This window comes from Globicephala melas, chromosome 1 (genome assembly GCF_963455315.2).
Source record: "Globicephala melas chromosome 1, mGloMel1.2, whole genome shotgun sequence".
In the NCBI taxonomy this organism is placed as follows: domain Eukaryota; kingdom Metazoa; phylum Chordata; class Mammalia; order Artiodactyla; family Delphinidae; genus Globicephala; species Globicephala melas.
The window spans coordinates 162,435,536-162,445,642 of NC_083314.1; positions in this window are offsets into that span (position 1 = coordinate 162,435,536).

A 10,107-nucleotide genomic window follows, 5' to 3' on the forward strand; every position below is an offset into this window, starting at 1 on the left:
AAACTGATAAACAGCAGTACTGACATGTTCCAAGTAACAGTACAGGCACGTTCTGGGACGGTTGTGAAATAGACAAACCAGGCTACTGCTCTCAGAGAGTTTAGTTCTAATGAAGGGTGTATTCGTTTGCTAGGGCTGCTGTAACAGAGTACCACAAACTGGCTTAAACAACAGAAATTTATTGGCTCACTAATCTGGAGGCTAGAAATCCAAAATCCAGATGTAGGCAGGGTTGGTTCCTTTTGAAGGAAGAATCTGTTTCAGGCCTCTTGCCTTGGCTTGTAGATGCCCATCTTCATGCTCATACACTTCTGTGTTCAGACTTCCCCTTTTTATAAGGACACCAGCCACATTGGATTAGGAGTTCACTGTACCCCAGAACCACCTCATCTTAACTAATGACATCTGTAACAGCCGTATTTCCAAATAAGGTCACATGCTGCAGTACTGGGTTGTTAGGATTTCAACATAGGAATTAGGGCAGTGAAAGGGAACACAATTCAACCCATATCAGGGACAGATGGCCAATAAATAAATAGACAACTTAAAAAAGGAAATAGGTAAAGTACATGCCAAAGAGTTAAGACAGGTGGTAAAGCAACAAAGAATGATTCGGTGGCTAGGTTAGGTTGAAGTTCATGGATGGCCTCTCTCGGTTGGTAACATTCCAGCTGAGACCCTAACTAGAAGAAGTGAGCCAGGCTAAGGTGAAACAGAAGTGCATTCCAGGCAGAGGAAGAGTTAGTAAAGGCTCTAAAATAGAAACAAGAGGATGACCCCTGGAGTGACCCCTGGAGTGACAGGCAGACCAGCTTAATGGGCGTGCAACCTGTGCGATCCTACGGAGCCCCACTCTCAGAAAGGCCCCATGCCTGGTTTAATGTTCTGCTGCCTTAATTGCCCTTTTGCAATTCTTAATAATTTTTGAACAAAGACCACTATATTTTCACTTTGTACGGGGCCCCACAAATTATGTAGCCAGTACAGGTGACAGGAAATGTGAATGGATAGAGAAGCAGAGGCCAGATCACCTAGGGATTTGTAGGCCAAGTAAAGGGGTTTGGATTTTTTTGTCTGTTTTACATGGGATGAGATACCTTTGAAGGAACGTAAGCAAGGGAGAGATATGATCTGATAGTAGTGGTCACAGTAAAAGATGCTAATCGGTGAGGTTAGGGTAGAGGTGGTAGAGATGGAGAGGGCCGGTTTAGAATATATTTTAGAGCTTGTCAACGACTAAACTGCAGCTCACTCTAAAAAAAACTTAGATAATTTAGATAAAGATAATTTAGGAGGTAAAATGTCAGCCAAACATCATTGTACAATCCATCAGAGAAAAGCAGTTTATTTATCCCTCGCAAAAGCAGACACCCAGAGAAGGACAGCAGCAGTTACATCTTTACTCTCAGGGTGCCTCTCCTTGTCACCCAGTTCCCAATGACCAGCTCAGGACCCAAGGATGCTTGATCCTCATGGCAGTGGAGAAGTCATCAGAAGGGAGGCATCTCCAAGCTCAGCCTCTCATATCTTCTAACCTGGGAAGTCATGTAATTGGTGCCTTAACCTTAATTACAACCATATATGAAACTCACCCTGTGTTAGTAATTCTACATTTCCTGCATCCAGTATCCAAATTTAAGGTATCAAATTTTATGGCTGTGACACATATGCCCTGTGCTAGATAACTTAATAATAGTCCAGGCTACTAAAATAAAGGGGCTTTTAAGACATGGAAGCAACCTAAATGTTCATTGGCAGTTGAATGTATAAAGAAGATGTGGTATATATACAATGAAATATTACTCAGCCATAATAAAGAATGAAATAATGACATTTGCAGCAACATGGATGGACCTAGAGATTAACATAGTAAGTGAAGTAAGTCAGAGAAAGACAAATATCATATGACATCACTTATATGTGGAATCTAAAAAAATGACACAAATGAACTTATTTACAAAACAGGAAGAGACTTACAGACATAGAAAACAAACTTACAGTTACCAAAGGGGAAAGGGGGGGAGGGATAAATTAGGAATTTGGAATTAACAGATACATACTACTAATAGAAATAAAAGCAAAAATTTTAAAATGGGACCTCATCAAAGTTACAAGCTTTTGTACAGCAAAGGAAATGATAAACAAAATGAAAAGACAACCTACGAACTAAGAGAAAATATTTGAAAATTATGTGACCGACAAGGGCTTAATCCAAAATATACAAACAGCTCATACAACTCAACAACAAAAAAAACAAACAACCCAATCAAAAAATGGGCAGATGGGGGCTTCCCTGGTGGTGCAGTGGTTGAGAGTCCGCCTGCCGATGCAGGGGACACGGGTTCGTGCCCCGGTCCTGGAAGATCCCACATGCCGCGGAGCGGCTGGGCCCGTGAGCCATGGCCGCGGAGCCTACACGTCCGGAGCCTGTGCTCCGCAACAGGAGAGGCCACAACAGTGAGAGGCCCGTGTACCGCAAAAAAAAAAAAAAAAAAAAAGGGCAGATGATCTAAATAGATATTTCTCCAAAGAAGACATACAGATGGGCAACAGGCACATGAAAAGATACTCAACACCTCTAATTATTAGAGAAATGCAAATCAGAACTGCAATGAGGTATCACCTCACACCAGTCAGAATGGCCATCATTAAAAATCTACAAATAAATGCTGGAGAGGGTGTGGAGAAAAGGGAATCCTCTTACATTCTTGGTGGGATTGTAAATTGGTGCAGCTACTATGGAAAACCATATGGAGCTTCCTCAAAAAAACTAAAAATAGAATTGCCATATGATCCAGTGATCCCACTCCTGGGCATATATCCAGACAAAACTATAATTCAAAAAGATACATACATGCATGTTCACAGCAGCACTATTCACAATAGCCAAGACATGGAAACAAACTAAATGTCCATTGATAGATGAATGGATAAAGAAGTTGTGGTACATATATAAAAGAGAATGAAGTAATGCCATTTGCAGCAACATGGATGATCCTAGAGATTATCATACTAAATGAAGTAAGTCAGAAGGAAAAAGACAAATACCATATGATATCATTTATATGTGAAATCTAAAATATGACACAAATGAACTTATCTACGAAAAAAAAACCAGACTCACAAACATAAAGAGCAGACTTCTGGTTGCCAAGAGGAGGGGAGGTGGGGGAGGGAAGGGATGGGAGTTTGGGATTAGCAGATGCAAACTATTATATATACAATGGATAAACAACAAGGACCTACTGTATAGCACAGGGAACTATATTCAATATCTTGTAATAGCCTATAAAAGAAAAGAATCTGAAAAGGAATATATATATATATATATATATATATATATATATATATATGAATCACTTTGCTGTATACCTGAAACATTGTAAATCAACTATGCTTCAGAAAAAAGCTTTTTTTAAAGGGGTTTTTTAGGGTGGCCTGAAAAGGGGATATTTGCAGCAATGAGGTATAGGAGATATTCTTACGATCCCTGGATTTGATATAGTCTGCTGTGGAGCTCATTATCTCCAGACCAATAAAACCTTCAGAATTAAATACCCTGAACCTCAGTATATCATTCAGGGTTTAGTTGTAGGAAGCAGAAACCGTCCTGGCTAGTTTAAACACAAAAAGTTTCATATAAGAAATTAGGTGATACCAACTCTTGAGAAGGCTAGAAAAGTGGACTATCTCCAAACTATCCCACTAGGGTAGCTGCTACCTTTGCTGAAATCAGGAATGAGAGAAGTCAGGAGGCCACCACTGTACCTGTTGAGTTTAACAACACACCTCTGTGACTGCAATCTAGGGATCACTGGATTCAGGGATCACTGCAATCCAGGTACCACCACTACCTCCAAAACAGCCTCTCAACCCACAAGGCTAGTGACTGGTACCCTGGAACCCAGTTGCAGAAACTCCTCACACCTCCACTGCCATGTTTGCCATCAGCAACAAGCAGCAGGAAGATGGCCCCCACCTCACTTCCGCCTTCCAAATCTTGGCATGGCATTTTAGCTTTCCAGTTTCTGCAGCACAGGGACACTGGAGGGAGGTAAGAAAGGATGCTGAGTGCCGATCAACAATATCCAGTACACCAAACACCATGGATGGCACAGCACTGTGACACTGATTATAAAACCTGGGAGCTACAAAGCAAAACTATTTCCTACAGAAAATCAACTCTATCTTCCCAAAGAAACATGAAAAACTGATGCCACAGGTACCGTTTGTTTCCCTTGCCATTTTAATCATTTTGATTAAAAATATAATAGGATATTTTGAGCTGCTGATTATTAGCTTCTGCCACACCAGAGCAATTGATTTAAGTATCAGGGTATACCCCCCACTTTCTGGTAGCTAACAAGTTATTGACTACTGTCTGATGTTACAAGTCTGCTTCTGTCAAGAAGCACTCTTTCTGGAGTGCTGCAAAGGATACCTTCATGAAAACCTCTAGTGGTTATGGACAAACTGTGAAGACCCACAAGGTAACTTTTGCTCTGTAAAAAAGGAAAAAAACAAATCCCCTACCCCTGACATCAGGACATATTCTGGCCTGATGGTGCCCTGTGGAAGCACTTGCTCCATCTGGATGGAGGGCCAGTGTCACGATGACAGCCAGTTGCAAGTACCCAGCGGGGCAAGTACTTGACCCAATGTCCCAAGATCAGACATTGTAGACATTGACCCAGGTTCGGTCCTCACCGAACCACAACAGTCCTCCCACTAATACGTGCACAGCACCAGGGACCTTGTGCTTTACCCAGATGGGTGCCAAGTAGGGTGAGGAGCAGACTCCCTTTTAACGCATGTCAATGCTTTGCATAAAAACAGAGTAGGATAGAAATGTGTGATGCCTCCTTTTCTGACCTGTGAGTATCCCTCAGATGATGCCTGGTTAGGAATTATCAGCTGGCTAAAAACAACACTTTTCCTACCCTAGGTGGTCCAATCCATAGGCTGTGAAAAAGAGGTTTCTAAAAAGGTGGCATTCTATGATGATACCCAGCTGGCTTCTTCCCCAGGTCCCTTTAAGTTGCTTGCCTTCTCTATGGATGTTCATCTTCAAGGTGTTCAGTTTCCCAACTTGGTGCCATATGTATTGTGGACAGAGATGTACAAGGACCAATAGACTGATGCCCAGAGCTTGAGTACAACGAAATCACTGAACAGAGTCACAATAGGACAATATATATTCTCCACAGACTGAATAAAGAATGACAATCATGCCTGCATGTTTAAGACCATGGAGTCCATACGGACATACCCAACTACCAGACTGTATACATTAACTATATTTGATTTCTGTTTTGGGAAGATGGAAAAAGGCTAGTTACTTTTTATTACAGAGATTTTTTGTTTGGGGGGTTTTTTTGGCCGCACCGTGGGCTTGTGGGATCTTAGTTCTCTGACCAGAGATTGAACCTGGGCCCTGAGCAGTTAAAGCATGGAATCCTAACCACTGGACCACCAGGGAATTTCCTGGAGAATTTTAATATACAAAGTACATTTATTGTAAATATCCTGTATGGGATTAAGGAAGTTCCCTAATGGGAAGGAAATAGGGCCTGCAACCCATTCCCTCTTTCTCCTGGGATCTAGGGGGAAAGAAATGTCTCTGGTCAAATCTTGTAAAAATGCTAATAACTCATGCTCTTGGTAAACACATTAATAGTACTTACTAGCAGAAAAATAACAGAGAATCCTTATCTATGAAAAGGTTTGTTTTTTGTTTGGTTTGTTTTTTGCGGTACGCGGGCCTCTCACTGTTGTGGCCTCTCCCGTTGCGGAGCACAGGCTCCGGACGCGCAGGCTCAGCGGCCATGGCTCACGGGCCCAGCCGCTCCGCGGCATGTGGGATCTTACCGGACCGGGGCACGAACCCATGTCCCCTGCATCGGCAAGCGGACTCTCAACCACTGCGACACCAGGGAAGCCCTATGAGATGTTTTTAATAGGATATACCTGCCCTGTCTAAACTGCTTACCATATATAACGCTGGAATTTATGAATTTATGGGGAGCATGGAGAATGGGGAATATAAGCAGTGTAATTAATCAGGTGTAAGATGGAGATGTTCCAGAACCAAAATAATCCCCTCTGTGTAAGCAATGGCTTCCTACACATTGCTCAGAACAAACCTCACCTGTCAAATCTGAAACTAGGACACATCTTATTGTTAGAGAGAAAGGACACTCTCTCTAAATGGGGAGCTGCATCTGACAGTATTGGACTTCTCCAAGGGAAGAATAATTTGCCTATGCTTTGTAATTGTTTTTATCCTTTAGATCATTAGTCTAGCATAGGGTAAGAACTATGACTTATGTGAGTCTGATTCAACAATTCAATTCCTCTTATTACCACTCTTCAGTTTGTTTTTTTAAATCATGAATAGATGTTGAACTTTACACTTCTTCTTCCTTTATTGAGGTGAATGTATGATTTTTCTCATTTAATTTGCAAATTAAATGAATTATATTAATTGATTTTTAAAATTGTCAAATGCATCTTGCATTCCTGGGATAAAATTAACTTGGTCATGATTTATTTACTTTTTCATAAATTGCTGGACTTGACTTGCTAGTATCTTTTTTTTTTAATCTTTTCTTTAAAAATATTTATTTACCTATTTACTTACTTACTTGGCTGTGCCGGGTCTTAGTTGCGGCATGCAGGATCTTCACTGCCGCGTGTGGGATCTTCATTGCGGCATGCGGAATCTTTAGTTGCGGCATGCAAACTCTTAGTTGTGGCATGTGGGACCTAGTTCCCTGACCAGGGATGAAACCTGGGAGCCCTGCGTTGGGAGCATGGAGTCTTAGCCACTGGACCACCAGGGAAGTCCCTTGACTTGCTAATACCTTGTTTAGGATTTTTGCATTCATATTTATGATTGAGATGGATCTCAATTTTAATTTTAATTTTTATTTTTATTCTTGTCCTATCCTCAGTTTTCGTTTCATGGTAATGTCAACTTCATAAAATGCCTTGGAGAATGTTCCCACTTTTTCTCTTCTCTGGAAGAACTTATGTAGGATGGTAATTACTCCATCTCTGCACAGTCCACCTTTTTAGATACCAACATCTACACTCATTCTTCTTCCCAAACATCAAATATGCTCATCTCCTCCCTGACAGACCACCTAAAGTCCCATTCAGTTATTGCATCTCACTGAAAGTCTCTGTGTGATGTGCAGTCTTCTCTATCAAGTCCAGATGCAGAAAACATGATCTGCCTGTCATTCAACACTCCCAATATACAATGATAGAGAAGAAACAGGAAACCTGCAATTAAAAAAAAACAACAACTATCATTCAAAAAGAAGAGATTGTGAACCTCCAGAAGTCATGGCAATTGTCCAAGGCATTTATTAAGAGCTCTGGGGCAGGAATAGTGAGGATTCCCTGCACAGTCGATATTGTAAATTCTTGATGAGCTCATCAGCCAGCTAGCACCTGGATCTCTTCTCTGGAAGGATCTTCTTAGTCCATTGTTTTCTGTGTCCACATCTGAGGTGGGCATTGGAGAAAATGTCCTTCTTGGCAGCTGCCCAGCTTTTATTTTTGAAGTCTCTCGGCTTCAAACCCACCCTCAAAGCTCTGCTTCGTGAGGCCAGAGCTGAGACTCCTGGAAAACACAGTTCTTTTTTGCCAGCTGCCAATAGCGGATCCCAGAGGGAGACTGCAGTTCTGGAACAGGGTGAGGGTGTATCCTTCTTCCTGTCTACTTCTTATTCCCTCCAGCATCACCTCAGCAATGATTTTTCACTCTGGACACTGCAGTTTGTTCCAGTAGCGGTGGTTGATTTGGGTTTGTACTTTTCTAACATTCAAGAATCTATTTCATTGTGCCCCTCTCAGAGATACCAGGATTGCAAGCAGCTCCTCTTCTCAGAGGTCTAGGTTCCAGCCATGGTTGCCAGACTTCACAAAGAAAACACCGACCACCAGAGAAATTTGAATTTCCTCTTCTCAGAGGTCTAGGTTCCAGCCATGGTTGCCAGACTTCACAAAGAAAACACCGACCACCAGAGAAATTTGAATTTCCGATAAATGAATAATTTTTAGTATATGTATGTCCCCTGTGATATCTGGGACGTATTTACATATAAAATAACTCATTGTTTATTTGAAATTCAGATTTAACTGGTGTTCGGTGTTTTTCTTTGCAAAATCTGGCCACCCTACTTCCAGCTTCTAAATTGAAATGATTCCACACTCTTCCCTGTAATGCCACAGCGGTATGGGTGGTAACTCCTTCTTCTTTTTTTTTTTTAATTTGTTTATCTATTTTATTTGTTTTTGGCTACGTTGGGTCTTCGTTGCTGTGCGCGGGCTGGGCTCTCTCTAGTTGCGGCAAGCGGGGGCTACTCTTCGTTGCGGTGCGCAGGTTTCTCATTGCAGTGGCTTCTCTTGTTGCAGAGCACAGGCTCTAGGTGGGCGGGCTTCAGTAGTTGTGGTGCACAGGCTCAGTAGTTGTGGCTCGCAGCCTCTAGAGCGCACGCTCGTTGTGGCGCACGGGCTTAGTTGCTCCGCTGCATGTGGGATCTTCCTGGACCAGGGCTCGAACCCTTGTCCCCTGCATTGGCAGGCTGATTCTTAACCACTGCGCCAGCAGGGAAGTCCCGGTAACTGCTTCTTGAAGTTACTCTTTTTATGATATTTTAGTTTCTTTTTGCCTTTTTGGTTCTCTAACATCTGCTTAAAAATTATTTATATAAAATGCTCTCTTTTAAAATAACTGATATGTTTTCTGTTTCCAGATTGGATCCTAACTGATAGACCAGCGCAGCCCACTTCCTGGTGATGTAGATTCCAGGACCCAGGAATGGCCTCAAATACAATCCCTCAAGAACTTAGTAGCTTCTAGTCTCTTTGCTTCCGGTAAATTTGCTTCCATATGTAAACAAACAACTACAGCCGAAACTCTCCTCTAGAGTCGTTGGCTTGTTATTGCTGACCTCTGAGCTCTGCCCATCAACCCCTCTCTTAACTTAATGGCCACTGTCATAGAAACAATAGATGAGCTCATTCGCGAGGGCTGGCAGGTGAAAGATGCTTTAAAAAGGCCTTAAAGCCACAGTCTTATCTCCTTCCAAGGTAAGCACTTTGCTGGCACCACCAATGGCCTGTCCAATTTGGTATACAGAAGCAGATGGCTTTTTCAGCTGTGCAAGGGACCCAATTATGGAGTTCTAGTCAATTTAGATTTCAGGCTTTTTAGGCAAAGTTCCTTCCTTAGTAAAGCTATGCTCCAATCATCTCTTCTTGCAAACTGGCTGGCTCTACTGTGAGTTCCTCTTTCCATCAAAGAAACACACCAACAATCTGAATTTTCCTACCACTGCCCCTAAAGCTACTGCCTCAGTTGGTTTATGATCTGCTTTCCAAGATAAGACAGGCAACATTGGGAATAAATATTTCACTTCTGTCACTTTATTTTTTTTAAAATTTTATTGAAGTATAGTTGATTTACAATGTTGTGTTAATTTCTTCTGTACAGCAAAATGACTCAGTTATACATATATATATTTCACTTCTGTATTAAAAAGTTCACCTTGGGAATTCCCTGACAGTCCAGTGGTTAGGACTCCACGCTTTCACTGCTGACGGCCCGGGGTTCAATTCCTGATGGGGAAACTAAGATCCCACAAACGCACGACGCGGCCAAAAAAAAAAAAAAAATCACATTTTCCAGCCTGCAAAAATCTGTTTCTTCACTGCCCCAGACCCTACCTCCTCCCTGATTCCACCTTCTCTAAGTTCTGTTTCCTGAAACAACAGATATGAAATTCTGATTAAAGTAGGAATTGTTATGTAATAGAGATCTGAAAAATCTGTAACTTAAATTCTGGATTTAATTTTTCTAATGAAAAAAGTCCAGAGGTAGGCAGCCAGGGCTGTGTAGTTCCATAAAATCATCAGGGACTCAGGTTCCTTCTGTTCTTCTGTCTGTCATCTAGCACACAGCTTTCATATTTAAGATTCCCTCGGAGGCCATAGGATAACTGCTGGAGCTCCAGTCATTAAAGCCAACTTCCAGGAAGGAAGAAGGGGAATGTAAAAGGGCAAAAGATATATACTAACTGAGCTAGCCCATCTTGT